Below are 16,746 nucleotides of genomic sequence, written 5' to 3'. Positions count from 1 at the left end.
CCAGTTTGATTCAAAATTTTGAGTGCTAATGCTGAATCATTTATCTGCAATACTTCATTCAATGCTTCAGGAGTAAGACGCTTTGGAAATGCATGTTACAGTACCAGTACGCCTCTCCGATTGCGGCCGTACGACACAAAAGTCGTTCACAGAACGACTTCACGCTGCTGCAGAAAATATCACTTTTATTGTGCATTTCAGCCTCCCTTTTTATCCCACTCTTCCCCCTGCAGCGCTGTTTATCCCCAATGGTCACGGTACCGTGAGCAACAGCCCACACCAATTACTGCGGCAAAGGTTGCGCTTCGTATGAAACTCACGGTGTAACACCACCTGGTGTTGTTGCTGATCAATCTGTTTTTGTTTTTTAATCCCTTTCTAATTTTACCTGAATGAACTCTTCTATTCGATGAATCCACAGAACAGAATGCATTCTCTTGAAAATGGCAAGAACATGCTTGTCAAAACGTCAAGAGTGGGCAGGCCCTTTTCAGGGGTACATACATACCCAAGAAAGAATATGTGGTGCACTGGTAAGCCTTCTATCACCCAATGCACAGAACAGTTTCACATCAATAAGATATAGTGACATCGCAAAATTTACTGTGGACGTTGCTATGCGACTGTCCCAAAAGCCACTCAAGATAATCATCTAAACACTGCACACCAGAGTGCAATATCTGTAACTTGTGAAATATGTTAACATATTTTGCAGCGGTGAACCCTGAAATGTAGAAAACTCACCTTTTCTTTTTCATGTGACCTCACTATAACGCAGTGTCCCTATCAATACGGATGACTCAATATCTGGGCTCTTGGGATCATTACGGTACTTTCATTTGGGTCAAAAGTCTCACTACCAAGTTGTCCTAATCACGGGTGTGACTTTATGAAGTCTATATTATTATGGAGCTTGGGACCTTGGCTGCGTAAATTATCTTTCCCATGTTTGAAATACATTTCAATACGCACTATCAAAACACGTTTGCAAAGGCCTTTCAGATCGCGTCTCTTGAGTTGTTGCGTTTATCAACAGTTTGACCCAAGAAGCAGAGATTGTGTAGTTGGCATGGGTAGGTCCGAGATATTAACGCGTTTGAGATCGCATATTTGGGGAGTAATTCCGAAAGACTTTTCCATCAAGACCATCATCAAAACTGCTTTGTGTTTATCAAGTACCAAAATCTCCCTGCCAGTCATTCAGAAACATTAATTCTGTGCCGGAAGTGAGTTGATAAACGCACCCAAAGTGTAAATGAACTTTTATCATCTGTACCACTGATGCTTCTGACATGATGAGCCTGGCACCTGAATTCACTCTGCATCAGTGGTGAGTATTTTCTCATGGCTCTCTCCCACCTCTTCTACACCTCAGTGAGGCTAAAATCATTACCAGCATCAGATACTAGAGACCATCGCCAAATTACATACAGAGACACGAGCATCACCAGGCATGTGAGCCTCCCTGTCGCCCCCCCCCCCTTTCTTGCGCTGATGTACGAATGGGTTCTAGGACAACTATCCTAGACCCCCTTCCCCTCACCCTAACCCTAATTGTAATCCTGAACCTAATCCTAACCCTAACCAAAACTCTAATCCATACCCTAATCTTTACTCTAGCCTTATCACTAACCACTATTTAGCTCAAGGGGGGGGGGGGGGGGGAGGGTGACTGTCCTGGGTGGGGGGGGGGGGGTGTGATTGCCCTGATAAGGTACAAATGGGTTTGGATCTGCCTCTGGGGGTCTCCGCTGGTGGTGAACACTGCTGTCTGGTGTGTACAGGTATGTGTCTGTTTGTCTGTATTTGCACGCGAATGTGTATTGTGTACACTGCGTATGTGCGAGTGTGTATGTGGGTTTGGGTGTGGGTGTGTGACACGAGAGTCATGTGCGCAATGGAGCATCTTGGTATATGTCTTTGTCACTGATGAATCTACACCCTGCCCTGAATACCAGCTGGTCATGGTGTTAAAGGGACTGTACAGTACTGGTTGAGGTGGGGAGTCATGTTCTGAACATTCCTAAGTGAGATAATGAGAAACCTCTCATGAAATATGAAGGAGCATGCAATTTCAAGAAGGATTCAACGTTTATTTGATGAAAATCGGCTTTCAAATGGCTGAGATATCAAAAAAGGTGATAATAATAAAAGGCGACAGGCCACGCTTTTATTAGGATCTCTTTGTTTTACGTTGTTTTTGGATATCTCACCCATTTCAAAACCGATTTTCATCAAATAAACTTTTGATACCCCTTAGAATTGCAAGCTCTTTGACATCTCATAGAGTGGTTTCTGAATATCTCGCAAAACGTTATGAGCTAAATCCTCACCTCGACCAGAACTGTACACACCCTTTAATATTACTCAGTCTGGCCTATCAAAATATTATAAATTTGATGCAAAGCCGGTTTCTCCTACGTTAGACCCCTTGTGACCTACACTTGCGTCTTTGTACCACCACAATGTTTTGAAACAGAAATGCACTATGCCGGGCAAGATGTCAGCAGTTCTGAACACACTCGTCACAGATGCAGAATCAAAGCAAGACAAACTTTGCAACTGATTGACAAATTGCCCGACATCGATGTAAATAAGCACTGAACTGATCAGTGTTTTAGTAGTAGCCATGATAAAAAAAATCATGGCCGTACATACTCGAGACAAACTTGCCGCAAGAGTTATTTTTTATCACCATAACCATGCTTGCATCATGCAGTAACCAGTCCTGTGCTAATAACACAGTCATAATATACTAAACACTGATTTTCAAAACTTCTTTTGTTTTGTTTTTATAGCATAGGGAGATATCCTAAAGCTATCTAAAAAAAAAGAAAAAAAAAAGAAAAAAGAAATAGAACAATTAGGTTCCTTTTCTAACTACCAAATCCAAAATTTTATATCTGACATGTTAAAGGGAAGATAAACCCCAAGAACAATGTGGATTGAGTGAAAGCAGCAACATTAGTAGAACACATCAATGAAAGTTTGAAGAAAATCGGACAATCGATGCAATAGTTATGAATTTTTACAGTTTTGGTGTTGGAACCGCTGGATGAGGAGACTACTAGAGGTTATGACGTATGAGTGGACTACAATATCAAGAAAATATAAAGAAAATACTACAAAAATCCATTTTTCATGAAAATTACAAATTCCATCAACTTGATATTGACATATGTTAAGGGTAGCAATTATTCCCCCTGCTTTCTGAAAGCGGTTGGTCCACTGCTCTTTCATAATTCTAGAAAAGTGAATTTTTGTTGAATATCCTTTATATTTTCTTAGTATTGTTGTCCACTCATACGTCATATCCTCTAGTAGTCTCCTCATCCAGCGGTTCCAACACCAAAACTTTCAAAATTCATAACTTTTGCATCGATTGTCCGATTTTTCTCAAACTTTCACTGATGTGTTCTACTAATGTTGCTGCTTTCACTCAATCCACATTGCTTTTTGGGTTTACCTTCCCTTTAAATGCAAAGAGCCAATGGAAAGTCGCAATTATCTAGCTGGCTTACATGGACACATTTCCGGTCACAAGTTTTACTCTGTGAAGGGGAGAACTCTTCCCTTTAAACACCCGGCGTCAATAAAGCGACAATAATTGCTAGATGCCCTCTAGAGTTTCTGAGATGCCAGCTCTCGAGTTATCACACTGTCACAACACAACTCCACTCAAACCTGATCCGCCCCTTCCCCCCCCCCCCCCTTCGTACCCATTTCACAAATCAGCCTCGCCCTGGGGAGCAATTCTAGTTATTTAGGCACGACTTGTGCTCGCCCTTTCTTCGCCAAGACCTTTTGTCTTCTTTTTTCTAGAGATCCTTTTTTTTTTCTTAATAATCCATTTTCAAATTTTTCTCTCCTCCTACCTCCCCCTACCCTCTCCCCACCCCTATTCTCAAACAGGGCACTTTAACATTAGAGCCAACAAATGGCAGTTTATAACATTCACACAAAAGCCTGTGAAGTATACTTCTTTCTGCTAACTCATACTTCACATTTCATATTTCTGTTCCACTTTTAAATGGCACTTGCTCACATTCAGATGTGAAAGTTATATTAAATTTTATTACAAAGTAAATCACTTGTTCTAATGTTGTGTTTGTGTGTGTGTGTGTGTGTGTGTGTGTGTGAATGCTTGTGTAAACAGACTTCAAAATCCCTGCGCTACTTTTCCCTACTTTGATGTTTTCCATGTACAGTTGAACCTCTATTATCCGGCCTCCCTTTATCCGGATCTCTCTATTATACGGACGCAATCTCGCCGTGATTTTTTTTTTTAATATTATAATTACGGGAGGAAAGGGGGATTCCCAACTCCATGAGAACTCCTACACAAGCGCACACAAATTACATATACTTGATACATTTCTTAATTGTTTATTACCTTATTTACCTTATTTAGGTAAATCATCCCAAGAATTTATAAAAGAAAATGATTTCATTCTTGCAAACACAAACCTCTATTTTGGGGTCTGTTACTGAGTGTAACAATGAAAAGGTTGCAGTATACACATTACTACATGTGGTACTACAATGGGCTACATCAGCACATGTGTATGTATATGTACATGTATAAAGCATTGAGTCTCCCATATCCGGCCAAATCCCTTGTCCGGATGAGCCCCGGTCCCGACTTGTCCGGATACGACAGGTTCAACTGTACTACTTTTTATACCATTATAGATTATAATTGCCATGGTTACATTCATTATCATCAATTTCAAGAAACAGGGTAGCTGAGAGACATCCATCTGATTGTCTCTTCACCATTTATTGTTTCTTTCTTCTCCCCCTTATTCTCTCTTGACCTGGTATCTGTTTCATGAAATCAAAGTCTCTCATAAGTGTGTCTTATGAGCGAATAGTCTATAATATGACTTTTATGAAAAGGACCCCGGGGGGCATTTAATCGAGCATTTCGATTTGTCACACAAATTTGCTCTCAGCCAATCAGACGTAAAGATTTCAGTAGCTTATATTACAGTTTGTCAGAAAAAAAAAATTGACAAAAAGCTTCAAGAAAATTAATGCCTCCCAGATCTCTCTATCGATTTATTTATCTGTCTATCTATCTACCTATCTATCTATCCATCTATCTATCCATCCTTCCATCAATCTATTTATTTGTTCATCTATCTATCCTCCATCTTTCCCTTCATTTACTGCCAGGGATGGTGAGAGGAAAGTTGGGCTGGCAGAAACAACCGTAAATCACTCCTCTCCTGACTGCAGACGAGGTTTCGAGTGGGCTAAAATTGATGGCAACGAGATGGGGTGAATGAGCAGAGATGTTCTCACGCACCCTGCCAAACTCATCTTCTCCGTTGCTAAGTCATTACCGCCACCCCCTGGCCTACATGAGCGCCATCAGTACAAATTCATAAATTGATTATCAATCTATTATGCAACACAAGATTTCAAAAGAAAAAAAAAAAGAAGAGAATTCTTGCTACCCGCACTGGTCTGCTGCTCATCACATGTCAGTCGCTTTAAAAAAAAAAGTGCCGCTGCACCCTTCACCACCGAGTGCACAAATGCAATTGAGCAGTCTGGCATAGCGCATGATGATGTTACCAACGACGCACATCATTCCCCACAGGCTTTTCAACACATTCACCTTTCCCCAGTCACCTTGCCCTGGGCAATAATTGTTGTTTTGGTTGGGCCTTTGATTGGGCTACAAACTTTTAATGTCTGGAGGTATATAAAACAAATAGTGAATGGGCTTCATTCATCCAATCAAATAAGACTTCTAAATAAAGAGAAAGCATCTCATCTTGCCCCATCCTGTCAAATCTTGTACCATCAAACTCAAGACTATTTACTGTTTATACAAATATGCTGCTTTAACACATAATCTGTGATGCAGTCCATATTGGGATGTCTCCTACAAAACTACCACCGCAAACAACATGAATGATGATCAAAAGTGTGACGCTGAGGCACTATTCGAAATTTCTTTCTCTTTGCCTAAAAACCTCAAAAATGGCTTTTAAAAAATGCCTTGAAACTTTGAATTAGGTGACGGGAGGGAAATTCAAGACACGTCTTCAGCCACATCATTAGGACTGAGCCATCAACGGATCAACCAGCAAAGTTTGATCATAGAAATTAAAGAGACTGACATTTTTGTGAATTGGAGCTGACGGTCTTTCTTCGCTGCATGAATTTTTTTGCGAATTGCCACTGGCATTTAGCACATAATAGTGTAGACAAGAGCATTCGTGTGCATTTTGATTTTGCGAATCCTGGCTCCCGCGAAATTCGCGGAATTAAAAAGCTTGCAAAATGAAAATGCACACAAAACATTTCTGGTTTAACAGCACATCATTGAGAGTACAACAAAAAGACACTCGGCCGACATGCTGCCCAGCCTCTCGACTTTCTCTGAAACAATAGGCCCGTTCACACACAAGGGAAAAAGTGCGATTTAAAAATCGATTTTCTTATCGCGATCAAAATTTCGAAATTTTTTCCAGTGTGGACAGAAAAATCGCACTAATTACCGCGATCCTTATCGCGATCCAACTCGCACTATTAGTGCGATTTTTCAGAATAATCGCAATTATTTGCCAAGCGTCGTGTGTGTGAGCGCGATCGCGATTCGGAAATCGGTATTTTTAATTCCATCGTTCGTAGCGCGTGAACAAGTGAACGTCAACATTTTTGGGACCGCGGGGTCAGTCTTCGGTCATGCAAGTTTCGCGCATGCGCAATTTGGCCACTGGTCGTTCTTTCCTTGATGCGAAGTGCGATTTTTCCTTGTGTATGAACGGTCGACAAAAAAATCGAAATTTGGATCGCGATTGTAATTTCGATTTTCGTTGTGTGTGCACGGGCCTATAAGTTCCACTGCCATCAACTTCAATCTTGCTCATCTTACTATACCACAAGGATAAGAAAGGGCTTTGTGGTATAATCCCCTGGTAGCAATAGCTATTATAGAGGGCATGTTCGGCCACACAAGCCACTGTCAGCGGACGTACATCAACCTACACTATCTATAACGCAGGCATCTTAGGGAAAAAAAAAATGTGTATTTTCCATTCACCTCTGCGCATCATGGTTCATTAGGCTGTGCAGAAGGTGAATGACATACCTGACAAGTGATAGTCTCAGTTCAAAGAAAACTTTCCATATTTTTTCTTCAATTCAAGCAATGACACAGGAAACACTTGAGTTTATTCATGACTGGAAAACACTAATTTTGAGGTATTTAAAACAACTGAAAAACAACACCACTAAATCCTAGAAGACTTCTGGAAACAAATTTTGTTCTAAGAAAAACAATCTTTAGTTTTGCAAGAATGATTCAAATAGATCTTTACTTATCACTGATAAACTGGCACTGCAATATTAAAATTAGATCTTGTGCATGACCTGACAACCACATAAACTAATATGGACTCACGGGATATCAAGCTTGTGAGACAAGATATGCAATGTTGTGTTAACCCTTTGTCTGCTTTGAGTGCTGATTGACACACAGAAAACCCCATAACATTGTACACACTGTACAAAGTCCCTGGTACAGAAAGGGTTGAAATGGTTTTTGGAAACAATGATGACAATGGTAATGATGATGATGAAGACATTTACCATAATAAGTATCATCATCATCATCATCATCATCACTATAGATGACAACTTTTTATCTCCTTTCTCACTTCACACTCAATAAAGCACAACATACAGAATACATACCACCTGCTAATTTATCATTCCTGGTAGGTAGTTATTTCTGCAAATTTAATATTGACTTTTATATGCACACACTACATACTTCCATCACCTATGGAAGAAACAGCATTTTGACCTGTATAAGGTACCCATATACACATGTAGCAAACCTGTATACATGCAAGGGTGCCAACCTTAGCATAGTATTCTGAGTGCTGAGAGGTGTGTTTTTGGAATAAAAACAGTACTCTAACTGTTTGTGCGAAAGACATGTGTAGTATATCTTGGGGAGAATAATTATTTTCCATGAAACCAATATTTTTGGCAAAATAATAATCTATCACAGTGGAAGAAAATAATGGTTGGCAATTCATTCATTTATTTATTTATTCATTTTTTGTATGTGTACCTGCTACCACTCTTGGTAGCAATCAAAGTCAGCTCTAGCGACAATAGACAGCTGTAAGGAATCCATAATTCTGTTCCTCTTTGCATTGCAGGCATGAAGAACATCATCCGGTTCTCCTGACAGATAAGATGGAGGAGCCATCAAGGATGGGCTATTGGTGATTTGAAACCATCACATCACCCCCAACCCACTCTCGGGGGGGGGGGGGGGGGGGGGGGGCACCAGTGGGGTTAACACTACGCAGCAAACTCATCTGCCAGAGCCAGAATTGGTGCACGACCCAATTTACATCCCCTCGGTGATGGTGAGGTCAAGAAGCTGTGTATACAAGTATGCACCTAGCTAGCAGAAGATGAAGAAGTGGGGGGGGGGGGGGGGGGATTTAGTCCCTGCCTTGTGAGCGAGTAAGTAGAGGCACGCCATTTAGCACATCAGCGACCGAATACCTCCCCTCGGTAAACATCGTCCCATCTCGATTGACACCCAAGTCAGATGCCCCTGTGCACATCTGCAGCAGCGAAGTGGCAAATGATCAAGAGGGTAAAGAGGAGGAAATTTTAAACAGGATGACAGGGGAGCAAAACTTACTTCTCATGTCACATAAAAAAAAAGAAAAACAGACAAAAGGTCATAGGTCATTGAGTGGGAGGAAGAATGTATCAGAAGAATAAGCTCTTTCTGTGTATTATTGGAATGAAAGCTTCAGTATAATTTTCAGAAAACACTCCCAAAAATGTGGCAGTGTTCTTATTCCTGTCTCACAGTGTTCAGAATGGAAGAGGAAAGGTCAAAGATGTCACTGTGTGGGAAGAAAATGTTTCTGGAACAGCAGACTTTCAGTTTATCAGAAAATAACATCAGAATTTGGTGAAGCTCTTCTCTTATTTTGGTTGTGATGAAAATTGAAGGCATCCGTATTGTTGTGGTACCATTTGTGGTAGTATGAGAGATGATCTCAATGCAGAAAATAAGGGAAACTTATACACAATCGACACCCAGCCCTAACTATAAACAAGAATACTTTGTTACATGAACAAATTCTATCAAATCACATTGAATAAATAAATAAAATAAAAAATCACAATCAAAAGCAAAATCTAAATTCTGATTTCTCAACATCCCTGTATTACTCTGTTTGATTATGAGCAATATAATAGCTTTTCCCCTGCCCATATCAACACCAAACTTTAACTTTGACTTTAAAAAAACAATTTGTCGAGTTGAATTACTATTCTCAATAAAGTAACTTTGGGTATAAAGATGGAAGAGGCAGTGCAAAGCAATTGAAGGGTGACAGAGCAAATGAAATCAAGATGATGATGATGATGAAAACAATGATGATGATGATGATACTGGGATAATGATGATGATGATGATGATGATGATGATGATGATGATGATGATGATGATGATGATGATGTTGATTATGGTACTGATGATGATGATGATGATAACATTAATGGCAATGATGATTAAAATAGCAATGGTGATGATGATGAAAATGGCATTGGTGATGATGATGACTATAATGAAAATGAAGATGATGATGATTATGATACTGAAGGTGATAATGAGAGCACCAATGACGATGATGACAATGACATTGATGATAACATCAATGATGATGACAATAACATGTTTACACCTCTTGACTGACAACGATGTTGACAGTGACCATTATGGCGATGATGATGATGATGATGACGTTGATTGTGGCAGTGACTTGAGGTGAGGGTGATAACACCGGTATAAACAAGAGGAGAAGAAAAAGAAGACTGGTATCCCCCCCCCCCAACCTTCCCTCGACACAGTCTGTTGACACCAGATGTGCAACCAAATATCGGCACGGATTTGCGCCGTTCCCCGGAGACTCGAGGAAGGCCGCATCTTGGGGCACGACTTTCGCAGACCTCCACCGGCCACACATGGCAATTTCGAACTTGTGAAAAGCCAATCTGCCAATCTACAGCACTCAAGATGATACCACAACGTCATCTGATGGCTCTAACACCACTAAAATAGGAACAGGGGAAAAATCTCTCCCCCTCTCTCTTGCCCATCTAGGGGTAAATGTCAGTGGTGACAAACATAATGACGCGAAGCAAACTTGTCAACCTCAGACCGTGTTTCACGCGTCTCCGCACATTCATGTTTTCCACATATAATCTCATCTGAAAGAAATCAAAGTGCATGATCGTTTTTGTGCCCTATGTTTTCTCCCCCACCCCAAGAAAGACATCTATACACAAACACACAGACACACACACACGCTCATCCATCAACTCGGACATCTATCCTGCCCATAATAGAGAAGAGAAAGAGAGACAAGAGTAAGTGATTACAGTATCCTCGTCAAGCATCTGCTTATGACAATGTCTCCTGCTTTTATATTACCTAGATCTGTTTAATTGTCTCTTGAACAGTACATATGAGGAATCTTATATTTTTCTTTTCATGCAGAGAATGATGCCTGCCCTCTTTATTTTGTATTATTCAAGAAAAAAAGTGTTGTATTTAAGTCAATCATTTACCCATTTTCTTATATTTCTTGTGTTCAAATATTATTCAGTACCTTTGTTCATTTGACTTTGCTTCATATTCTTTTATGAAAGCAGAATGCAGAAATAAAATCAAATAAAAGGTGGAAAATCCACACCAAAGCATTCTCCCCCTTTAAAAAAAAACAAAAACAAACAAACAAACTTTCATCTCCTTTCTTCCAAGAGAAATGAGAAAGATGATTTTTAGTACGGTGCCTGCAATCTACTCATTTCATTTACAAATTCCTTCTTGCTTCTGTCAAGAAAAAAAAAAGAATGACAGTGTTCCCCAAACTTTTGGGATTTCCTTCAATAGTACTATAAGGGTATCATCCATCTCTCTTGCAAAGAAGTAGGCAATGGTTTCAAAAGCTGATCTTCAAACTTTTGAAGACACAGAAGCAGCATAGAGCACGTTTACAAGATAATTCATCATTTCCATGGTGCGACATTTTCTTTCAAGCCCTCCATACCGGGATTCTACTTGACAGTTCGCCAAATGAAGGCCATAAATTGTGGCAAGACAGTAAAGACGTGTCCAAAGATATGAGAGAAAGGGAACGTACCACATAATAGCAAACACAGCCAGGGAGAAAAACTGATATGAATTGAATCACGCATCTCTGGAAATAACATACCCATAAAAAATTTTTAAAAAAGCAAGAGCAGAGCTCAATATAACATTGCAGAATGCCTCTTGCAGCCCAATCATACCTAACCCGGGAATCGCTGGATAAATGTACATACTTTGGAAAATAGAATTGGATGGATTTTTATTTTCGTCCGCTCCAAAAATAGGCGTCATAAAATCCTCCGAGCCGCCTATCGAGGTGCGTGCAATTTGCAGCCAGTCAGACTTGATGATGCATGACTTGAAGTAAACAGAAGAGGGGGCCCTTCAGAGTCAATCCTGGGACGGGTTTGTTTTTCTTCCTCAGCGTCCTCTCTTCACGTTCCAGATCCTAGATCTGTGGGTACCATTTAGTTTCTGAATGCTGCCAGAGTTCTGCTACAGCGCTACTGAAGGAGGAAGCCCCCTAGGAACGCTACTGATTGTGGGAAAAGGTGATCTTGAGCGAGATGAAGGGGGGGAGGGGGTAGTAGAGGCAAGGGGGGTACAAGCGATACAGAAGCAGACATTGTCACCTCTAGCTTCAACCGCAATCCATCAACACAGAATCCACATTCATTCCCAAGGTTTGGAGGGATTCCACCACCTTGATTTTTTCCCCCCATTCCCTGAACATCTATCAAGAGCTCGAACATTCTGGTCACATTCTGTATCGTGGCAGTGCATGATCTTTATAACTATCAACGATATTCAATAAGCACTTAGCAAATCCGACAATATATATCACAGGGTTGATTGGATTGAAATTTGTCTACACCCAACCCACTGAATTCTGTGATGAGATGTTGTATCTTTCTATCATAATTTTCCTCATCACTACCACCATTTCATAAGGTAAAAAAAAAAAAAAAAAAAATAGATTTCATGTGAGCCCTACTTCCATCATACACCCTGGGTATGTTTGTTACTTTAGTTTCAGAATTATCAAAATATCTCCGTAGCTAACTTTATGACTGATTCATTCATTTGCAACACTTAGATTAACTGATGAGTTCACATTTTTATCTCATGTTGTCTATCACTGTTTCTTCTTCTGTTTTAAGAATGTTTTCGAAGCTCTCCACATTAGATCAATTTGATCAGTTTCATCACACCAGTCTTCAATACATGATAACATGGAATTTTGAGTTGTCAACTTAAAATCGAGTATAAAATTATGCTTTCTGTGACAAAATTTCCCGATCACTTGGCGGGTAAGTAGACTTCTATTTCTGGCATCATCGGGGTGTCTGATATCAAAGCACCTACCCTGCACCTAGACATAGGGAGGACTGCATCGTCTTGGTAAAAGGACGCTCATGTAGCCTGCTTGCTTTTATTTCAAGATCTGGGTCTGGAAGAGAAAGACTAGGCTGGGAGCAGGAGGGAATTGATGCGGGCGAGTTTGGAATCAAACAGACATGATTCCCATTGGATCCCTAATGAATAGGAAGAGAGTGATACCAAACCGTCTCCGCTGATGAAGGTGGATGCGTCGCCGCGGCGACGCATCGCATCTTGGATTGACAGAAATGAGGGGCCTTGCGTCTTGGCCTTCTCTTACTTGTATGGCCTCCTCTCCCACAGGCATGCAATATGCACGGGCGATCATTCAATCCAAAGCAGGACTTACGCCGGAGACATACATGAATGGTAATTAAACCAATAATACATAGGGCAATGTGTGATGAGCAACAGTTATTGGTAAAAAGATATGTCACTGAATATTTCAAAACCATCCTTTGAAATTGAAAAAAAGAAGAAGAGTATGTATGTTTGTGTGTATGTGAGTATGTATCAATACAATACATGCAAACATACATACACGCATAAACATATAAACGCATGTCATATCTATACTTACAGCTGTATATTTTTACAAACACATAACACTGCTTATTCTTCTGTGCGAGACTGGGTGAAAAAAAGGGGGTCTTATTTCATTCCACAAAACTTCACCTTCTTAAAGATCTTTTGCGCTGGGCCAAGTATCAGCATGAATACAAACAGTACTTAAGACACACACACACACAACTACATCATCCGTAAGTATTCATAAAAAAGGAAATAGAAAAAAGGGGGGAGCATCCAAGACGACAAAAATTCAGCCGCATCTGAAGGCTAGAGGGAAGCAACATGAACCAAGGAAATGTCAGAATTGGAGCAAACAGGAATATTTGCTCATTCTATTAAAGAATTTCCCTGTCTGTACAGGACTGCCTACTTCCTCTGTGAATTCAGGGGCACTGTCTCAAGGACTCCACTTTAAAAGTGACAGTTTGCTTGTACTATTTCACCGCCCCCCCCCCCCCACATGTAGGTCATCAGCTAGCCTTACTGTGAACTAAAAACTTTCCTGAGTGTTATACATTTCCATGGCAACTGACTACACATCAGCAAACACTTTTGTTGTATTTGTTCTGCTTCTGTTCGGTCTGGTTAGATGGGAAAATATGAAAGTGGTTTTGTTAAGAATTTTAAAAAAAATTGATAAAGTACATCCTTTGTTTGTTTGTTTTTCTTTTAGCTGTAAAGTGAATAAACTTTGAAAACATCAATGTTATGAGAGAAATACTCCCAAGGTGGTAAATGAACACGCTGAATGAAAAAAAAAAAAAAAAAAAAAAAACCAACAACATACAAACAAACTCTTCATTCTACCATATTGTGACAATCAAAATCTGCAATGCTCCTTTCCGGGTCTATATTTCATTAAAGATGTTACTACAGCCAATGCTTGCTAGAATAGTAACTTCTCGTAGCAGGAACAGCCAATCAGGAAGCAAGATTCTGGTCATTACCATGACACTTGCCATTGCAGTAAGACTTGTTGTTAGAGCAACGTTTTATTTTTGTTTTGTTTTGTTTTTTTAAATGGAGTCCTACTCATTCCGTGCAGGGAACTGCAACAAACAAACAAACACACACACACACAGAAACACATTTTCATTAACACAGAAACACAGACAAACAGTTTTGATACTACCTCACTTCCAGCTGATATGGTATATTGAAGGGAAATGCCACAACCACAAACAGCCCACAAGAGGGCGACATAAAAACACACGGACACTCATCAGAAAACACAGAGTTTGCCACTTACCTTGATAATGCGATCCCCCATCTGAACGCCAGCTTTGTATGCAGCGCCATCTGTAGGTGAGGGAAAGAACAGTCACAATTGACAGTCATAAGTTTGGCCTCTCGCTTGTCTGATGACATCCAGCTCATTAAAATATGTCGGGGAGGGGGGGGGGGGTCTCAATTGAATCAAATGCTATGTACAAAGTTGTACTTCACTATGCTAGCATGCAGCACACCAAGTTTAATGGATCTGTAATTCATCAGGCGCGCATACTTTCTTTCGCTCGTCCTAACTAGCTGTAGCTAGATTCGAGTCTTTAGATGTGGAGTGTCACCAGAAGTGAAACCTAGGGATGACAATTAATGTGACAATTAGTACAGAGGTGTCAAATCGAACCTCAATCAGCTCGCAGTACGACAAGTGAGAGTTGAGAGCTATCCCACACTTCCCTCTTTCTTTTTAAAGGGGAAGGGGAACGATTCCCAAATACGTATGTGGATTGAGTGAATGGAGCAACATCAGTGGAACATATCACTGAAGTTTGAGGAAAACGAAACAATCTGTTCAAGAATGAAGAATTTTTAAATTTTTTGTGTCACCATCACTGTATGAGAAAACTACAACAGTTACTATGTCACTCTTGGACAATGATTCAAAGATAATATAAAGAAAAATTAACATATTTTCACTTCCAGCATAATGAAAGAGCACTCGACTCATCTCTGTCAGACAGCAGGGAGAATGATATCGCCCTTATCATTTGTCAGCAACAGGTCAAGTGAATGTGTACTTTTCATAAAAAATGAAATTTTGTGGAATTCTATTTTCATTTTCTTTATATTTATATTGTTATGACTAGCAGCCAAAGACCAGCCGAGGAGTGCGGACTCGCAGTACGCCCTGTACAATTGTTCTGTGAGCTCGGGGCACACGTGCGTGAAAGTCAGCAATTTATGTTGGGCACACCTTCATCTACTTATGATCACAGAAATTTTACGTAGTCCGCCCTCTACAGGCAGCAAGTATAACCTTTCTGGTTTGCACAAATGCCGAAAGTCTGCATGCACACCACTGAACCTATGTTACATATAAACTGTCTACAAAGACCGCGAGACATGCACTCCCCTGTGCGGTCTTTATACACAGGTTGACTGGCTGATTGCATGCAGGGATTGAACATGAAATGTCGCACGAAAAAAGCACTTACGATCTTTGACGCTCTGTATGAAGACGGGGTTGTCCCCAGTGACGGTGAGTCCAAAGCCCTTTTCTTCTCGCTGGACGATAACACATCGTTGGATCAGCTGCTGTGATCCTGGTGCTGCTGTAAAGACAATTTTTTTAAAAAAGCAAAAAATGTTAGGAAATATTTTAAAAGCTGTGAACTATTACCAGTTACTCACACAAATTAAGAATTATGAAAAAAAAAAAAAAAATGGCCCCAGCAGACTTTTTCACCACATAAACGCAAAATGCTACGCAAAGCCCTTATGTGTACAGTAGTTTGATAACAGATTTATTAACACAGTTATTCTGAAAATCTACAATGGCACTGGTAAAACATCTGCTTTAAAAAAAAAAAAAATAGCTAAAACCTAAAGAAGCAAATATGTTTACACATACACTAGTATATAGGACTAAACTTTTTTTGGGAGGCTTTTCATTGGCAAATGGGGCCAACAAACAAGCGAGTTCAAGCTGTGCATATTTAAGGTGTGCATACGTGCACTGAGCACGCTCAAGGCGCAGCATGCATTTAGCTCTCCCGAGAGGCATTTCATGAAGCGTTTTGGTTGGATATTTTTCTGACAAACTGTTACAAGCTACTGCAATTCTTGCATCTGATTGGGTGAGAGCAAATTTGTCCGACAACTTTGACGGACAAAATGCGTAATGAAATGCCCCCCAGATGAGGTAGATTCTCTGAGACACAACAGTAGGCTTCTTTCACTGGGAAATACGGGGATTTTCAGCATACAATGTACATGTGTGGGAAGAAATGAGCTGCTTGGCGGAGGTCTGTACTCTCCAAATGCTTTCCTAGTTCTACTGTCAACTTTTGGGATTTTTTTTTTGTCACTTTTATTAAAGTTTTACTTTAATGTTAATGTTAATGAAAATGTTATGCTCTGTTCTGAATGGTTGACCAACTAAATTCTTAACCATTTCTTTACATATGCACAGACAAATTGGCACAGTATCTTTAAAGCTGTTTATAGGATGATACCAGTCATTTGATACCAACATAACTGTAAGTGTCCCCATTTATATGACTGTCCTGCTTTGTAATCACAAATGAGTTTAGACTGTACCACCATTCAATTTGCTGCTTCTCATATTTCTCAGAAAACCTTGTTACAACGGAATGTACAACCCGACATTGATGATACTTTAATATGAGGAAAAGAAGCAA

At 40.0% G+C, this 16,746-nt stretch overlaps 1 long non-coding RNA gene across 1 annotated transcript in view; it reads right to left on the bottom strand.

Moving 5' to 3' along the window:
• The window catches only part of LOC140229422 (uncharacterized), a 46,064-nt gene extending 30,458 nt beyond the window's left edge, over nucleotides 1-15,606 (bottom strand). The window contains exons 1-2 of the long non-coding RNA XR_011901300.1: nucleotides 15,541-15,606; nucleotides 14,352-14,401 (exon numbers count right to left, since the gene is read on the bottom strand). This is a non-coding gene — a long non-coding RNA (uncharacterized lncRNA). The remainder of the gene's footprint in view (nucleotides 1-14,351; nucleotides 14,402-15,540) is intronic.
• Between the last annotated feature and the right edge of the window lie 1,140 nt (nucleotides 15,607-16,746).

This window comes from Diadema setosum, chromosome 6, assembly GCF_964275005.1.
Source record: "Diadema setosum chromosome 6, eeDiaSeto1, whole genome shotgun sequence".
Taxonomy (NCBI): Eukaryota; Metazoa; Echinodermata; class Echinoidea; order Diadematoida; family Diadematidae; genus Diadema; species Diadema setosum.
Note: the sequence above shows the minus strand (reverse complement) of the source record. Positions and strands in the feature narration are given on the sequence as shown.